Source organism: Arachis ipaensis, chromosome B8, assembly GCF_059453495.1.
Source record: "Arachis ipaensis isolate K30076 ecotype BB chromosome B8, ASM5945349v1, whole genome shotgun sequence".
Classification (NCBI taxonomy): Eukaryota; Viridiplantae; Streptophyta; class Magnoliopsida; order Fabales; family Fabaceae; genus Arachis; species Arachis ipaensis.
Window position 1 is genome coordinate 51015534 of NC_142443.1, and position 17130 is coordinate 51032663.

Consider the following 17130-nt stretch of genomic DNA (forward strand, 5'->3'; position numbering starts at 1 on the left):
ACTCCCTTATGACAGTTGCCTATTCATGGATTAGCGAGAACCTAGGATGAATAATTGGCGAAGAAGTTTAGGATGCTTAGCGAGTTTTTATTGCAGTACATTGAATTTATTTGGCACTTTTACCGTACTGGGAACCCATGGGCCCGGGGTTCTCATTCTGTATATATCTCTTGTTTTTCAGATACAGGTCCAAGTGCTCAGAAGTGAGTTGTGGGTCGTCTGAGAGACGGCGAAGATCTTTATTTTCTCTACTTTGTGTTTTGCTTAGAATCTCTCCACCTTTATTTCGAAAAGATTATATTATGTATTAAACTCTTTTGAATTGCCTATAGAGGCTCTCATGTTTCCTTTGGGAGAGATTAAGATATACTGTTGTCAACTACTTTCATACTGTACCCTAGCCAGCCTAAACTTCGCGGGTCGCGACTAGTGGCTATTTACTTATGTTATAAATATCTATCTGTTATTTATCTCTCAATCTCCTCTACGCCTTGTCCGTATATCGTTTTTGGCTTCACGGTTTATCTTTTGTTGTCGAAACGTGAGTGGTACATGATGACAAGTCATCTTAGCCTAGTTTCACTAGTCTTTTTCTTTTGTTTTCACTTGAATTGTGCACTTTCTTGAGCTACAAGTAAGCTAATTTGGGTAGATTTTCATGCTTCCTTTGATTGAATCAACCATGTATGAATTCATGCTATTTCATGAGGTTTTATGCTATAATTGTCACATATTATGATAAAATGAATATCTCATGATTTTAAGCATAGCTTTGATGTGTTTGGTTGATTAATGATAGGTGAAGAAAGCTTGGAGAAAGGTTGAAGCAAGAAGGAATGGCTAGGAGTAAAGAGAGGACAATGGAATAAGTGAAAATGAACCAGGAAGCAAAAAGCTGGACCAAAAGTTAGCCTCAAACTCTTGCACAAACTTTTGGGTGAAAAGTTAGCCCCAACGTTAGCCCCTAACTTTTGGGCTAACGTTGGCACATGAAAGTTACTCCCTGGGCACCAAAAGTTTGCGCCAACGTTAGCCCCTAACTTTGTGGCTAACGTTGGCATGAGAAAAACACCCCCTGGCCACCAAAAGTTTGCGCTAACGTTAGCCTCTAACTTTTGGGCTAACGTTGGCACATGAACAATACAAAGGGGGAGCAAAAGTTTGCGCCAACGTTAGCCTCTAACTTTTGGGCTAACGTTGGCGCCATAAGTACACATAAGGAGGCCAACGTTGGAGCAAAAGTTAGACCCCTAACTTTTACCCCAACGTGGATAGCAGCAAAGCATGGAGGCTGATAGTAAAAGTTAGAGTAAAAGTTAGCCTCAAACTTTTACTCAAACTTTTACTCAAACTTTTGCAAAACTTCAACCCGGTTCAATTGGTTCACTTTGGTTCCTCTCCAAACTCCAAGAGCAATCAACCAAGGCCTCTCTCAACCCAATTCCACCAAGAGCAAAGGCCCAACTCAAGGCTTGAAGATCATTTGAAGAAAGTGTATAAATAGGGTAGAATTTAAGTTTTTAGGGGAGCTTCCCTTTTAGTTTTTCAGAATAGCTTTCTTTTGAATTTTGCTTAGAGCTCACTTTTATTTTTCTTAGCATTGTTGTTTTAATTCAAGAGAATTTGGGAGGAGAATTGATCTCTCTTCTTCCTTGTTCTTGCCCAGCACTCTTTATTTTTCTTGTCTTGGATTTTGGGTGGAGAATTGAAGAAATTTTGTTTCAATCTCACCTTGGGATCTTGTTTAATTTTCTGCTTAATTGAATTTCAGTTTCGGTTACTTGCTTCTTCATCTACTTTCTTTGCAATTTACAATTTCCTTTGCAATTGTTCTTGTTGGATCTAGGAAGGCATTGAGATCTAGACTTGGTTTTCTAGTCTCTTGGGTCCTGAGATCTGAATTCCAATTTTACATCCTCTGTTTACTGCTTTCCATGCTCATTTACTTTTCTGTTTAAGATCCGGTTTGATTCAAGACATCTTCTATTTCTCTGTTTGTTGCAATTTACTTTTCCTTGTTTAATTCCTGCAAATCCAACTCCCAATTCCCTTTACAATTCAAGCCATTTACATTTCTTGCACTTTAAGATTTTACAATTTACATTTCTTGCGTTCTAAGTTTTTGCCATTTAATTTCTTGCTCTTTAAGATTCAGCACTTTAAATTCCAGTTCTCTTTAATTTCATGCAATTCACCCATTTCCTTTACTTTCTATGCAATTTAAATTCTGCAAATCACAAATCTCTCAACCAAATCTTGATTCGCTTGACTAAATCAACCACTAAACAAAAATTGCTCAATCCTTCAATCCCTGTGGGATCGACCTCACTCCCGTGAGTTATTATTACTTGATGCGACCCGGTGCACTTGCCGGTTAGATTTGGGTGTTTTGGAGAAATTCGTTTTTTTTTTCCAAAATACACCATCAGTACATCTTCACGATTTTATTTCTACTCTTTTCAGGCTTCTCGATTAATACTCCTTTCGAAATTACCTATATTTATTTATTAAAAATCCACCTGAAAGTCGTACCACCATAATATCATTGACTTATGACTCGAGCATAAGGCTTTGAATATTAGGGTGTTACACACTCTCTCTCTCTCTCTCTTCTCCGAAGAACCAGCGACCCAGCGGCGGAGAACTAGCGACCCAGCGGCAGCAGCAACCCATCCCTCCCTCTCTTCGCATCACTTCTCTGTCTTCTCCAATGAACCAGCGGCGGCAGCACCTCCTTCGCATCGCTTCTCTCTCTCTCTCTCTCTCTCTCTCTCTCTCTCTCTCTATATCTCTTCTCCAATGAACCAGCGGCAGCAGCGATGACCCTGCAGCAGCAACTGCGGCCCTACAGCAGCAACACATCTCTCCTTTCTTCGCATCACTTGTCTCTCTTTCTCTTCTCCAATGAACCAGCGATGATCCAATGATGACCTTGTAGCGGCAATGGGAATCCAGTGGCAATGCTGTCGCTGCGTCATTTTTCTCCGGCGAAGCATTCTTCTTCTTCTTCTTCTCACCGGCAATGTTGGTGGCAGTGGAGGTGATGGGGTGAAGAAGGTGAAGAGGAGAATGATGATGATGAGGGTATTTTGGTCCAAGAATTCGGAAAAGGATGATTTTAAAGCGTTTTTAAACGTTGAGGATGATTTTAATAACGAAAAAAGGTTGGGAGCGATTTTGATTTTGACCCAAGACGTTAGGGACGAAAATAGTACTTAACCCTTGGATTAATTAGTCCCTAAAAAAACGTACTAATTTAATTTTGTACGATAGTAAACGGTTGACACATTATGTCATTTTATTAATTCATCACGTAAACTTTTAATAGTGGTGCTTATATATAGAGTTAACTATTGTGACATGTCTATTTATAAAAGATAGTCATGTAAATAATAACTTTTAGAATAAAATATCACCTGTTTTAATAGGATTTATAATAAATAAAGAATAATTGACAAAGATTATATACAAACTTAAAACATAATGAATATTTTCCTATCCAAGCTACATTATTTCCATGCTCATATAGCAATAACGAAATACGTAATTGATACTTTTTCTTTTAAAGGTTAAAGATCAAAATCTTCGAGAATCTAATTGTCACTCTAACAAAGATAATTTTATTGCAAGAGACTGAATAGAAAAATGATCATTAAAACCTACAATTACAGAATTTTCAAATCTAAGGGGAGAGAGATAGAATAAACAATAAAAACTACGAAAACATTTTTTTTTGTTCCCACAATATTTTTAAATTTTATCAAATCAAAAATTAATTCATCACGGATCTGAATTCTATTTAAAGATATATTTTTAGTCAATAAATTACTAATACACAAAACAAAATTTAAACTTTTGATACTTATTTAAACGGACTAGTAATTAATCACTGGAACAATCCACATTAATTAAGAAGCACAAAACTAGTTATAGAAGATTAGGGACTATTTGTGAATGGTGAAAGCCAGAAACGGATTTACATATACTAGTGTAAGGGCAATTGCCTCATTGAGATTTTAAAAAATTAATAACAAGTATATATGTGTAGATAATTGCATTGTTCCCATTGTAATAATTTATTTGCCGCACACTTAAAAAAAAAATCATGTGTAAGAAATATTTATGTTATTGGATATTAATACAATGATAAAAATTATTGTATTATATAAATTTAAAATAAATAATAATAATAACTAATAATAATCTAATTATTTAAAGTCAAGCTTAAGCTTTTAAATATAAATAGAATTATTAATATTAAATATTTTTTATAATATATATCATTTATTTATTTTTTATTGTTTCGTTTAATTTATTTTTGTTTATACTTTTAATATTATTTTTATCAAAAAAGTTTTTATCATAATATCATAAAATGTCAAATTTTTAATTAAATATCAAAAAATTATTTAAATATTTTTTAATAAAAAAAAGATATTATTTTATCTATACCTATATATAACGAAAATTGTGGTTACATTATTTGATTTGAATTTTTATTTTTCTAACAAATTTTTTATCACTCTCACATAATTTTAGTGAAAATTCAAACACTAAAATAAAAAATAGAGAACATTCTAAATTAATTCATTCGAGCTATACTCTTTATAGATTTTGTAGCTAGGTATAATTTATTTTTTGTATCATATAAAAAATAATCATTAAAAATTTAATTTGATGAATATTAGATGCTTGACTAGGGGTACTAGTATTAATAAGGGTGAAGTATGATTTTGATCTTTAAGGTATAGGTCGAAATTTTTTTTGTCTCTGATGTAAGTACGATTTTTTATATCGGTTCCGAATTTAGCACAATAATTTCATTGTGAGCATAGCCCAAACCAATAATCGATCCTCAAATAAAAGTTTAAAAAGTGTTTTGGTTGTCACAAGTCCAACCCCAATATAAAAATAACCGAAGTATTTAAACATCGGGTCGTCTTCTCAAGGAGTTGCAGTGAGGTATGCGTATTATATTGGTTATGGTATCAAAAGGGGTGGGATGGTAAGAGTGCAAGAAATGTAAATCAAACAATTAAAGAAACAATTACTAAAGAGAGACATTCATGGCAAGGGTTGAGAGTTAAGCTTTCTATCCTAGACATTAATGATCATACAATATTTATCAAGAGCTTATCTTATTTAGTCATCTCTAACAATGGAAGAAGGTACAAAATTATCTTCACATGAGAGAAAGTCAAATAAGACTAGTTAATCTCAATCCAAAAGTCCTAATTAACCTACTAATTGAATTAGCAAGAGATTAGAGTCAATAGAAATAATATTAACTAACAACCCTAAATTAAAAATCTAAATTGGGTATTAATGACTCAAGATTGCCTAATTTCTCTCCTTCCAAGCCAAGAATGCTCAAAAAGCTACTCTAACATCCAACCAAGCATTTTGTCAAACACTTGGAAAGTATAAAAGGAAAGCATTATAAATTGCAAGAATTGATGAAATCTACTACTACCCAATATAAGAAATCAACAACAACAACTAAAGGAAGCAAAATTACATGAAATATCTTAAATTGCATTAAAGGAAATTTAAATTGACAAGAGTGTTCACAACATAAAAATGGCCAAAATGAGAAATTAACAAGAAGACATAGGAAAATCAAGACACCACAACAAGGAATTGTAAAGAAAACAAGATGAAGACAAGAAATTAACCCTAGATCTAAGAGAATTTAACCTAATCCTAACCTAATTCTAGAGAGAAGAGGGAGCTTCTCTCTAGAAAACTAACTAAAGGCTCATCATAACTAATCTAAGTGCTCTCCCCTTGTCCAATCTTCAATTCTGCATGAAATAGTCTCTGGAATCAGTTGTATTTGGGCCTGAAAAGCTCAGAAATCGCCCCCAGCATTTTTACTTTAATGAGGTCACGTGCAAGCTGTGACGCGTACTCATGGGTCATGCGTACGCGTTGCTTGGCGTTTTGCTTCTCACGCGTATGTGTCATGTCACGCGTATGCGTCACTTGGCGACCTCATCTCCACGCGTGCGCGTCTGTCACGCGTGCACGTCGATGAATGCACTCTAAATCCTTGATTTTCCATGAATTCTCCACTTTGCATGCTTTTCTCTTCACTCCTTTGATCCATTCGTAGCCCTTTTCAACCTGAATTCACTAACAAAAATATCAAGGCATCTAGTGGAATCAAAGGTGAATTAAAACTAGCAAATTAAAGGCCTAAAAAGTATGTTTTTATCCTTAAGCACAAATTAAGGAAGAATTACAAAACCATGCTATTTTATTGAATAAATATGAGAAAAGTTGATAAAATCCCTTAAATTAAGCACAAGATAAACCACAAAATTGGGGTTTATCATATCTCCTCACACTTAAACCAAGCATATCCTCATGCTAAACCAAGAATGAGACAAAGGGTATCATCATTTATTGAATGCAAGCTAACTAGATGCAATCTACCTACATGCAACCTATCTAAATGGATGCAATTACTTGGTCAAAATAAATCAATTCCCAAGAGAACCAATATAAGCATAAGGGCTAAAGCAATCATAATCAAATCAAATGCACAATTGAATTGAGTTATTGAAAAGAATTTTAACAACTTGCAAGAAAAGAGATGATCATGGTGAAAACATGTAATTGAGCAATCGAACCCTCACCGGATGTGTATCCGCTCTAATCACTCAAGTGTATAGGGTTGATTCACTCAATTCTCCCCTAATAATGCTTTCCAAGATTTGTTTTTCATCTAACAATCAACAATTATTTCATGTATGCTTACAAATATCATGAGGACTTTCCCATAGGTTGTAATGGGGCTAGGGTCAAGGTAAGGATGCATATGGTCAAGTGGACTAGAATTTGAATCTTTGATTAACTTAACTTCCCACCTAACCTATATAACAACGTATAAAATTCTAACAAACCTAACTACCCATAATCCTCACTTTTTCACACACTCATGCATTCTCTTTTCAATTCACATCCTATATGCATTGATATTATTGAACTCTACTTTGGGGCATTTTGTCCCCTTTTTATTACTTTTCTTTTTCTTTCTTTTTTATATTTTTTTCTTTTTTCTTTATCATTTTTTTTCTTTTTTTCCAAACTAAAATATATACAAAAGCATCAATGCATATGGTTTAAACATTTAATGCATGAGTACGTATCCAATTCCCAAAATTTTGACAAAAATACAAAAACACTATTTTATCCTAACCAATGTTTCCATCTCTCCCAAACTTGAATGATCAGCACTCTCACAAGGCTAAACTAATCAAAGATCCAAACAAGGGAAATTTATTGTTTTTTACTTAAGGCTTGTAATGTGCTAAAATTAAGAACAAATGGGTTAAGCATAGGCTCAAAATTGGCTAACAATGGAAGATAAAAGGTAGGCTATTTGGGTAAGTAAGCTCAATGAACAATGGCCTCAATCATATAAATGTATATATACACAAAACAATGGACATATAGAATCAAACAAATCAAAGATTACAATCATAGAAAGAGAATAATGCACACAAGAATGAAAATAAGTTGTTATATGATGTTTCCATACACTTTAGGCTCAAAACTCACATGCTTGTGTTCTTAGCTCAAAAATATGATCCACAATATATGTAATTCAAGCAAGTTCTAAAATTTTTTTTCAAATCAATTGGGGGTGCCTATAAGTAAATTTCTTGAAAAAGTTCATTATTTTGACTAAGCTTATTATATGTATCCTAAATACAATGTTGTGATTGAGAAAGGTAAAAATTCCTTAGTTTAATTTCCTTTTTTCAATCAAACCAAATTCTCATATGCAAAAGGGTAAACTATGCTCAATAATCAACTAATAAACTAAAATAACTATATATATATATATATATATACACACTATCAAACTAAAAGTGTAAATCAAACTAAAGTGCAAAATGCAACAAGCTAAACAGAAGTATCCAAAATAACTAATATATACAATAAAATACAAATACTAAAAATAAAACAAAATAAAGCAAGAATGTCTGAAATGGTCACCCAAAATGAGATCCTGCCGATGACGGTGACCTCCCCACACCTAGAAGAAAGCATCGTCCTCGATGCTACAACTCGGGCTGGGTGAGAGGGTCAACATCTGCATCTGGCTGAGGCTCTGGCTTCGGCTGTGGCTGTGGCTGTGGCTCTGTGGGAGCCTGAATCTATGTAGGTGCCTCTGCCTGCTGAACCTCCTCCTTCCGATCCTCCTCTTTCGCCTCAGACGGGTCAGAAAGAGTGTTGGAATCAGAGGGCATTTTGGCGCCCAGTGATGCCAGCATCCAACTCAAGCGCTCAGCTCACTCCAGTCCATGCGCTCTATGAGGTGTTGTACGAGTCGGTAAGTCGGCTGGGGTGCTGATGGTGGTGGTGACGGCCTAGTAGATGTAGATGGTGCTGTAGAAGGTCCGGCTACAGCTAAAGAAGGGGACAGCCCAGATGCCGCTGCTGTAGAAGCTTGAGCTCTATGCGGGGCTGGTGGTCTGTCACTCACCCAAGTTTCCCACGGAATAACTCTCTCCTTTCCGTGGACTACTGGTGGTGACTCATCATCTGGGAGCCATGGTACTCCAGCCGGGAGAGCCAGTTCTGTGACTAAACTCGGATAAGGTAGTGTGCCTCTGATATGGGCTCGCCATATAAACTTTCTAATGAGCCGGTGATGAGCGGATAATTTATACGCTTTTTGGCATTGTTTTTACATAATTTTTAGTATGATTTGATTAGTTTTTAGTATATTTTTATTAGTTTTTAAATAAGAATCATATTTCTGGACTTTACTATGAGTTTGTATGTTTTTCTATGATTTCAGGTAATTTCTGGTTGAAATAAATCAGATTTAGAGGCTGAAGAAGGACTGCAGATGCTGTTGGATTCTGACCTCCCTGTACTCAAAGTGGATTTTCTAGAGCTACGGGAGTCCAAATGGCGCGCTCTCAATTGCGTTGGAAAGTAGACATCCAGGGCTTTCCAGCAATATATAATAGTCCATATTTTTCCCGAGTTTAGATGACACAAACTGGCATTCAACGCCAGCTCTCTGCCCTATTCTAGAGTTAAACGCCAGAAACAGGTTGCAAAGCAGAGTTAAACGCCAGAAACAGGTTACAAACTGGCGTTCAACTCCAAGGAAGACCTCTACACGTGAAAGCTTCAATGCTCAGCCCAAGCACACATCAAGTGGACCCGGAAGTGGATTTCTGCATCATTTACTCATTTCTGTAAACCCTAGTAACTAGTTTAGTATAAATAGGAATTTTTACTATTGTATTTACGTCTTTGGATCTGATCTTTGATTAGTTTTATGCTATCTTAGACCTTTATGGGGGCTGGCCATTCGGCCATGCCTGGACCTTGTTTTTATGTATTTTCAACGGTAGAGTTTCTACACACCATTGATTAAGGTGTGGAGCTCTGCTGTTCCTCATGAATTAATGCAAAGTACTATTGTTTTTCTATTCAATTCAAGCCTATTTCTTCTCTAAGATATTCATTCTCACACAAGAACATGATGAATGTGATGATTATGTGACGCTCATCATCATTCTCACTTATGAACGCGTGCCTGACAAACACTTCCGTTCTACATGCAAACAAACTTGAATGTGTATCTCTTAGCCTTCTGATCGTGAGATCAAAGTCTTCGTGGTATAGGCTAGAACTATTGGCGGACATTCTTGAGGTCCGGAAAGTCTAAACCTTGTCTGTGGTATTCCGAGTAGGATCCAGGAAGGGATGGCTGTGATGAGCTTCAAACTCGCGAGTGCTGGGCGTAGTGACAGACGCAAAAGGATTACTGAATCCTTTTCGAGTATGATCAAGAACCGACAGATGAATAGCCGTGCGGTGACAGCGCATCTTGGACCATTTTCACTGAGAGGATTGGAAGTAGCCATTGACAACGGTGATGCCCTACATACAGCTTGCCATGGAAAGGAGTATGAAGGATTGGATGAAAGCAGAGATTCAGAAGGAAATAAGCATCTCTATACGCTTATCTAAAATTCTCACCAATGAATTACATAAGTATCTCTATCTTTATTTTACGTTTTATTTATCTTTTAATTATTAAAACTCTATAACCATTTAAATCCGCCTGACTGAGATTTACAAGGTGACCATAGCTTGCTTCAAGCTGACAATCTCCGTGGGATCGACCCTTACTCACGTAAGGTTTATTACTTGGACGACCTAGTGCACTTGCTGGTTAGTTGTGCGAAGTTGTGACAAAGTGTGTGAATTACGTTCCGAGCACCAAGTTTTTGGCGCCGTTGTTAAGGATCACAATTTCGTGCACCAAGTTTTTGGCGCTGTTGCCGGGGATTATTTGAGTTTGGACAACTGACAGTTCATCTTGTTGCTCAGATTAGGTAATTTTGTTTTATGTTTAAGCTTTTTACTTTTTATTTTCGAAAAATTTCAAAAAAAAATTTCAAAAATAAATTATTCTATGGCTTCAGAATTTTTAAGAACAAATTCTAGAGTTTCACGATGATCTGTTGAATTCTGGCTGGCTGTGAAGCCATGTCTAACCCTTTGGACCGAGATTTCAACTTATCATCACAAGAGTCCGTGGATTCTCATCTAATCAGCTGTTATATGTCTGATTTATATCTGCTAAAACTTGGCTGGCCATTGGCCATGTCTAGTGTTTTGGACCAGTGCTTTCACTGGAAGCTTGGCTGGCTAGTAAGCCATGTCTAATTCCTGGACTGGAGCTTTAGACTAACATTGCATGATTCCTGGAATTCTCATTAGAAATTTTGAAATCCTTATTTTTCTTTTTCCAAATAATTTTTGAAAAATACCAAAAATTTTAATAAAATCATAAAATCCAAAATAATTTAATGTTTCTTGTTTAAGTCTTGTGTTAGTTTTTAAGTTTGGTGTCAATTGCATGTTTATCTCTTTCTTGCATTTTTCGAAAATTCATGCATTGCATTCTTCATGATCTTCAAGTTGTTCTTGGTATGTCTTCTTGTTTGATCTTTAAAATTTCTTGTTTTGTGTCTTTTCTTGTTTCTCATATGCATTTTTGAATTATTAATGTCTCAACATTGAAAATTTCTAATTTTGGTGTCTTGCATGTTTTACTTTTCTTAAAAATTTTCAAAAATAAGTTCTTAGTGTTCATCTTGACATTCAAAGTGTTCTTGGTGTTCATCTTGACACTCATAGTGTTCTTGCATGCATCTTTTATTTTAATCCAAAATTTTTATGTTTTGCATCAATTTTATGTTTTTCTCTTTCTTCATTAAAATTCAAAAATAAAAAAAATATCTTTCCCTTTTTCTCTCATAAACTTTCGAAAATTTGAGTTGACTTTTTCAAAAAGTTTTTAAATTTAATTGTTTCTTATGAGTCAAATCAAATTTCCAATTTAAAAATTCTATCTTTTTCAAATCTTTTTCAAAAATTAAATCTTTTTCATTTTTCTTTTATGATTTTCGAAAATTTCAAATTGATTTTCAAAAATATTTTTCTTATCTTGTTCATAATTTCAAAATCTTTACTAACAATTAATGTGATTGATTCAAAAATTTTTAAGTTTGTTACTTGCCTATTAAGAAAGGTTCAATCTTTAAATTTTAAAATCATATATTCAAGTTTCTTGTTAGTCAAGTAATCAACTTTGATTTCAAAAATCAAATCTTTTTAATTTCTTTTTCAAATCTTTTTCAAAATGATTTTCAATCATATCTTTTCAATCACATCTTTTTCAAAATTAATTTCAAAATCTTTTCTAACTTCTTATCTTTTCAAAATTGATTTTCAAATCTTTTTTTTCAATTAATCTTATCTTGTTTGATTCTTATCTTTTTCAAAACTACCTAACTAATTTTCTCTCTCTAATTTTCAAAAATCAGCTTCCTCTTTTTCAAAATTTCTTTTTAATTAACTAATTATTTTAAATTTTAATTTTAATTTTATTTCTTTTCTTATTTTCGAATTTTAACTTTAATTTTAAATTAAAAACAAAAATACTTTTATTTTAATTATTTAATTTTCGAAATTCTCTCCCCCTCATCTCTTTCTAATTATTTTATTTATTTACTAACACTTCTCTTCATCTCAAAATTCGAACCCTCTCTTCCTCTTGGTGTTCGAATTTCTCTTCTCCTATTCCTTTCTTCTTCTACTCACATAAAGAAATCTCTATACTGTGACATAGAGGATTCCATATTTTCTTTTCTGTTTTCTCCTTTTTCATATGAGCAGGAACAAAGATAAGTACATTCTTGTTGAAGCTGATCCTGAACCTAAAAGGACTCTGAAGAGGAAGCTAAGGGAAGCTAAAGCACAACTCTCTGGAGAAAATCTGACAGAAATTTTCGAAAAAAAAGGAGACATGGCCGAAAATAATAACAATGCAAGGAAGATGCTTGGTGACTTTACTGCACCAAATTCCAATTTACATGGAAGATGCATCTCAATCCCTGCCATTGGAGTAAACAATTTTGAGCTAAAGCCTCAATTAGTTTCTCTGATGCAACAGAATTGCAAGTTTCATGGACTTCCATCAGAAGATCCTTTTCAGTTCTTAACTGAATTCTTGCAAATCTGTGAGACTATTAAGACCAATGGGGTTGATCCCGAGGTCTACAGGCTTATGCTTTTCCCGTTTGCTATAAGAGACAGAGCTAGAATATGGTTGGACTCTCAACCTAAAGATAGCCTGAACTCTTGGGATAAGCTGGTCACGGCTTTCTTAGCCAAGTTCTTTCCCCCTCAAAAGCTTAGCAAGCTTAGAGTGGATGTTCAAACCTTCAAACAGAAAGAAGGTGAATCCCTCTATGAAGCTTGAGAGAGATATAAGCAACTGACCAAAAAGTGTCCTTCTGACATGCTTTCAGAATGGATCATCCTGGATATATTCTATGATGGTATGTCTGAATTATCAAAGATGTCATTGGACCATTCTGTAGGTGGATCCATTCACCTAAAGAAAATGCCTGTAGAAGCTCAGGAACTCATTGACATAGTTGCAAATAACTAGTTCATGTACACTTCTGAAAGGAATCCTGTGAGTAATGGGACGCCTCAGAGGAAGGGAGTTCTTGAAATTGATACTCTAAATACCATATTGGCTCAGAATAAAATATTGACTCAGCAAGTCAATATGATTTCTCAGAGTCTGAATGGATTGCAAGCTGCATCCAACAGTACTCAAGAGGCATCTTTTGAAGAAGAAGCTTATGATCCTGAGAACCCTGCAATAGCAGAGGTGAATTACATGGGGGAACCCTATGGAAATACCTATAATCCCTCATGGAGAAATCATCCAAATTTCTCATGGAAGGATCAACAAAAGCCTCAACAAGACTTTAATAATGGTGGAAGAAACAGGTTTAGCAATAGCAAGCCTTTTCCATTATCCACTCAGCAACAGACAGAGAATTCTGAGCAGAATCCATCTAGCTTAGCAAATATAGTCTCTGATCTATCTAAGGCCACTATAAGTTTCATGAATGAAACAAGGTCCTCCATTAAAAATCTGGAGGCACAAGTGGGCCAGCTGAGTAAAAGGGTCACTATAACTCCTCCTAGGGCTCTCCCAAGCAATACAGAAGAGAATCCAAAAAGAGAGTGCAAGGCCATTACCTTACTTGGTGTGGCTGAACCCAAAGAGGAGGAGGAGGACGTGAATCCTAGTGAGGAAGACTTCCTGGGACGCTCAGTAACCAATAAGGAGTTTTCCTTTGAGGAACCAAAGGAATCTGAGGCTCATCTAGAGACCATAGAGATTCCATTGAATCTCCTTCTGCCCTTAATGAGCTCTGATGAGTATTCATTCTCTGAAGAGGATAAAGACATTACTGAAGAGCAAGTTGCTAAGTACCTTGGTGCAATCATGAAGCTGAATGCCAAATTATTTGGTAATGAGACTTGGGAAGATGAACCTCCCTTGCTCACCAATGAACTAAATGCATTGGATAGGCAGAAATTACCTCAAAAGAAACATGATCCTGGTAAATTCCTAATTTCCTGTAACATAGGCACCATGACCTTTGAGAAGGCTCTGTGTGACCTGGGATCAGGAATAAACTTAATGCCACTCTCTGTAATGGAGAAACTTGGGATCTTTGAGGTGCAAGCTACCAGAATCTCATTAGAGATGGCAGACAACTCAAGAAAAGAAGCTTATGGACTAGTAGAGGACATGCTAGTAAAGGTTGAAGGCCTTTACTTCCCTGCTGATTTCATAATCCTAGACACTGAGAAGGATGAGGATGAATCCATCATCCTTGGAAGACCCTTGCTAGCCACAGCAAGAGCTGTGATTGATGTGGACAGAGGAGAATTGGTCCTTCAACTGAATGAGGACAACCTTGTGTTTAAAACTCAAGGATCTTCTTCTGTACCCATGGAGAGTAAGCATGAAAAGCTTCTCTCACTGCAGAGTCAACCAAAGCCCTCTCAGTCAAACTCTAAGTTTGGTGTTGGGAGGCCACAACCAAACTCTAAGTTTGGTGTTGAACCCCCACATTCAGACTCTAAGTTTGGTGTTGGGAGGTTCCAACAATGCTCTGAATATCTGTGAGGCTCCATGAGAGCTCACTGTCAAGCTATTGACATTAAAGAAGCGCTTGTTGGGAGGCAACCCAATGTTATTTAATTATATCTATTTATTTTTTACTATTATTTTATGTTTTTTTAGGTTGATGATCATGTGGAGTCACAAAAACTACTGAAAAATCAAAAACAGAATGAAAAATAGTATTAAAAAATAGCTCACCCTGGAGGAAGAACTTACTGGCATTTAAACGCCAGTAAGAAGCATCAAACTGGCGTTTAACGCCAGAAAGAAGCATCAAGCTGGCGTTAAGCACCAAAACAAGCACCAGACTGGCGTTTAACACCAGAACAGAGCATGGAAGTGGTGTTAAACGCCAGAAACAGGCAACATTTGGGCGTTTAACGCCAAAAACAGGCAGCAAGCTGGCATTTAACGCCAGACATGCATGCTAAGGGCGTTTTACACGCCTAATTGGAGCAGGGATGTTAAGTCCTTGACCCCACAGGATCTGTGGACCCTACAAGATCCCCTCAGGATCTGTGGACCCCACAGTATCCCCATATTTTCTTCTCTCCTCCTCACACCTTTTCATAACTCTCTTCCCCAAATACCCCTTACTAATTACCTCAATCACTCTTCCCCATCACCTCTTCACCACTCACATCTATCCTCTCTTCCCCAAAAACCCCACCTACCTCCAAAATTCAAACTCTTTTCCCTCCCAAACCCAACCCTAATGGCCGAACCCTAAACCTTCCCCCACTCCTATATAAACCCCTCTTTCCTTCTTCATTTTCACACAACACAACCCTTTCTTCTTCCCCTTGGCCGAATACACACCTCTACCCCTCTCCTCTATTTTTCTTCTTCTTCTCCTTCTTTATTTCTTCTTTTGCTTGGGGATAAGCAAACATTTTAAGTTTGGTGTGGTAAAAGCATACCTTTTTGTTTTTCCATAACCATTAATGGCACCTAAGGCCACAGAAACCTCAAGAAAGAGGAAAGGAAAGGCAATTGCTTCCACCTCTGAGTCATGGGAGATGGAGAGATTCATCTCAAAGGTCCATCAAGACCACTTCTATGAAGTTGTGGCCAAGAAGAAAGTGATCCTTGAGGTTCCTTTCAAGCTCAAAAAGAATGAGTATCCGAAGATCCGACATGAGATCCGAAGAAGAGGTTGGGAAGTTCTCACCAACCCCATTCAACAAGTCGGGATCTTAATGGTTCAAGAGTTCTATGCAAACGCATGGATCACTAGGAACCATGATCAAAGTGTGAACCCGAATCCAAAGCATTGGCTTACCATGGTTTGGGGGAATTACTTAGATTTCAGTCCAGAAAATGTAAGGTTGGCGTTCAACTTGCCAATGATGCAAGAAAACACACGCCCCTACACTAGAAGGGTCAACTTTGATCAAAGGTTGGACCAAGTCCTCATGGACATATGTGTGGAAGGAGCTCAATGGAAAGTTGACTCAAGAGGCAAGCCGGTTCAATTGAGAAGACCGGACCTTAAACCTGTAGCTAGAGGATGGTTGGAGTTCATCCAATACTCAATCATTCCTACTAGCAACCGTTCTGAAGTTACTATAGACCGGGCCATCATTATCCATAGTATCATGATTGGGGAGGAAGTAGAAGTTCATGAGATTATACCTCAAGAACTCTACAAGATGGCTGACAAGTCCTCTACTTTGGCAAGGTTAGCCTTTCCTCACCTCATTTGCCACCCCTGAAATTCAGCTGGAATTGACATAGAGGGAGACATCCTCATTGAAGAGGACAAACTCATCACTAAGAAAAGGATGGAGCAAACAAGAGATCATGAACCTCAACAAGAGCATGAGGAAATTCTTCACCATGAAATCCCTGAGATACCTCAAGGGATGCACTTCCCTCCACAAAACTATTGGGAGCAAATCAACACTTTCCTAGGAGAATTAAGCTCTAACATGGGACAACTAAGGATGGAGCACCAAGAGCACTCCATCATCCTCCATGAGATTAGAGAAGATCAAAGAGCTTTGAGGGAGGAGCAACAAAGATAAGGAAGAGACATAGAGGAGCTCAAGAGCACCATTGGTTCTTCAAGAGGAAGAAGACGCCACCCTCACTAAGGTGGACCCGTTCCTTAATCTCCTTTTTTATTTATTTTCTCTGTTTTTCGTCTACTATGCTTTATGTCTATTTATGTTTGTGTCTTATTACATGATCACTAGTGTCTAAGTGTCTATGTCTTAAAGCTATGGTGTCCTATGAATCCATCACCTTTCTTAAATGAAAAATGCTTTAATTACAAAAGAACAAGAAGTACATGGTTTTGAATTCATCCTTGAAACTAGTTTAATTATTTTGATATGGTGACAATACTTTTTGTTTTCTGAATGAATGCTTGAACAGTGCATATGTCTTTTGATATTTTGGTTTATGAATGTTAAATATGTTGGCTCTTGAAAGAATGATGAAAAGGAGAAATGTTATTGATAATATAAAAAATCATAAAAATTGATTTTTGAAGTAAGAAAAAGCAGTGAATAGAGAAGAGCTTGCGAAAAAAAATGGCGAAAAAAAAGAGAGACAGAAAGAAAAAGAAAAAGCAAGCAGAAAAA

The 17130-nt window shown here is 36.2% G+C and overlaps 1 non-coding gene across 1 annotated transcript; it reads right to left on the minus strand.

The window, feature by feature from the left end:
* Window positions 1-12745: 12745 nt before the first annotated feature.
* LOC148548057 (small nucleolar RNA R71) lies at window positions 12746-12853 on the minus strand. The gene has a single exon (XR_015897946.1). It is a non-coding gene; the product is annotated as a small nucleolar RNA R71 (small nucleolar RNA).
* Between the last annotated feature and the right edge of the window lie 4277 nt (window positions 12854-17130).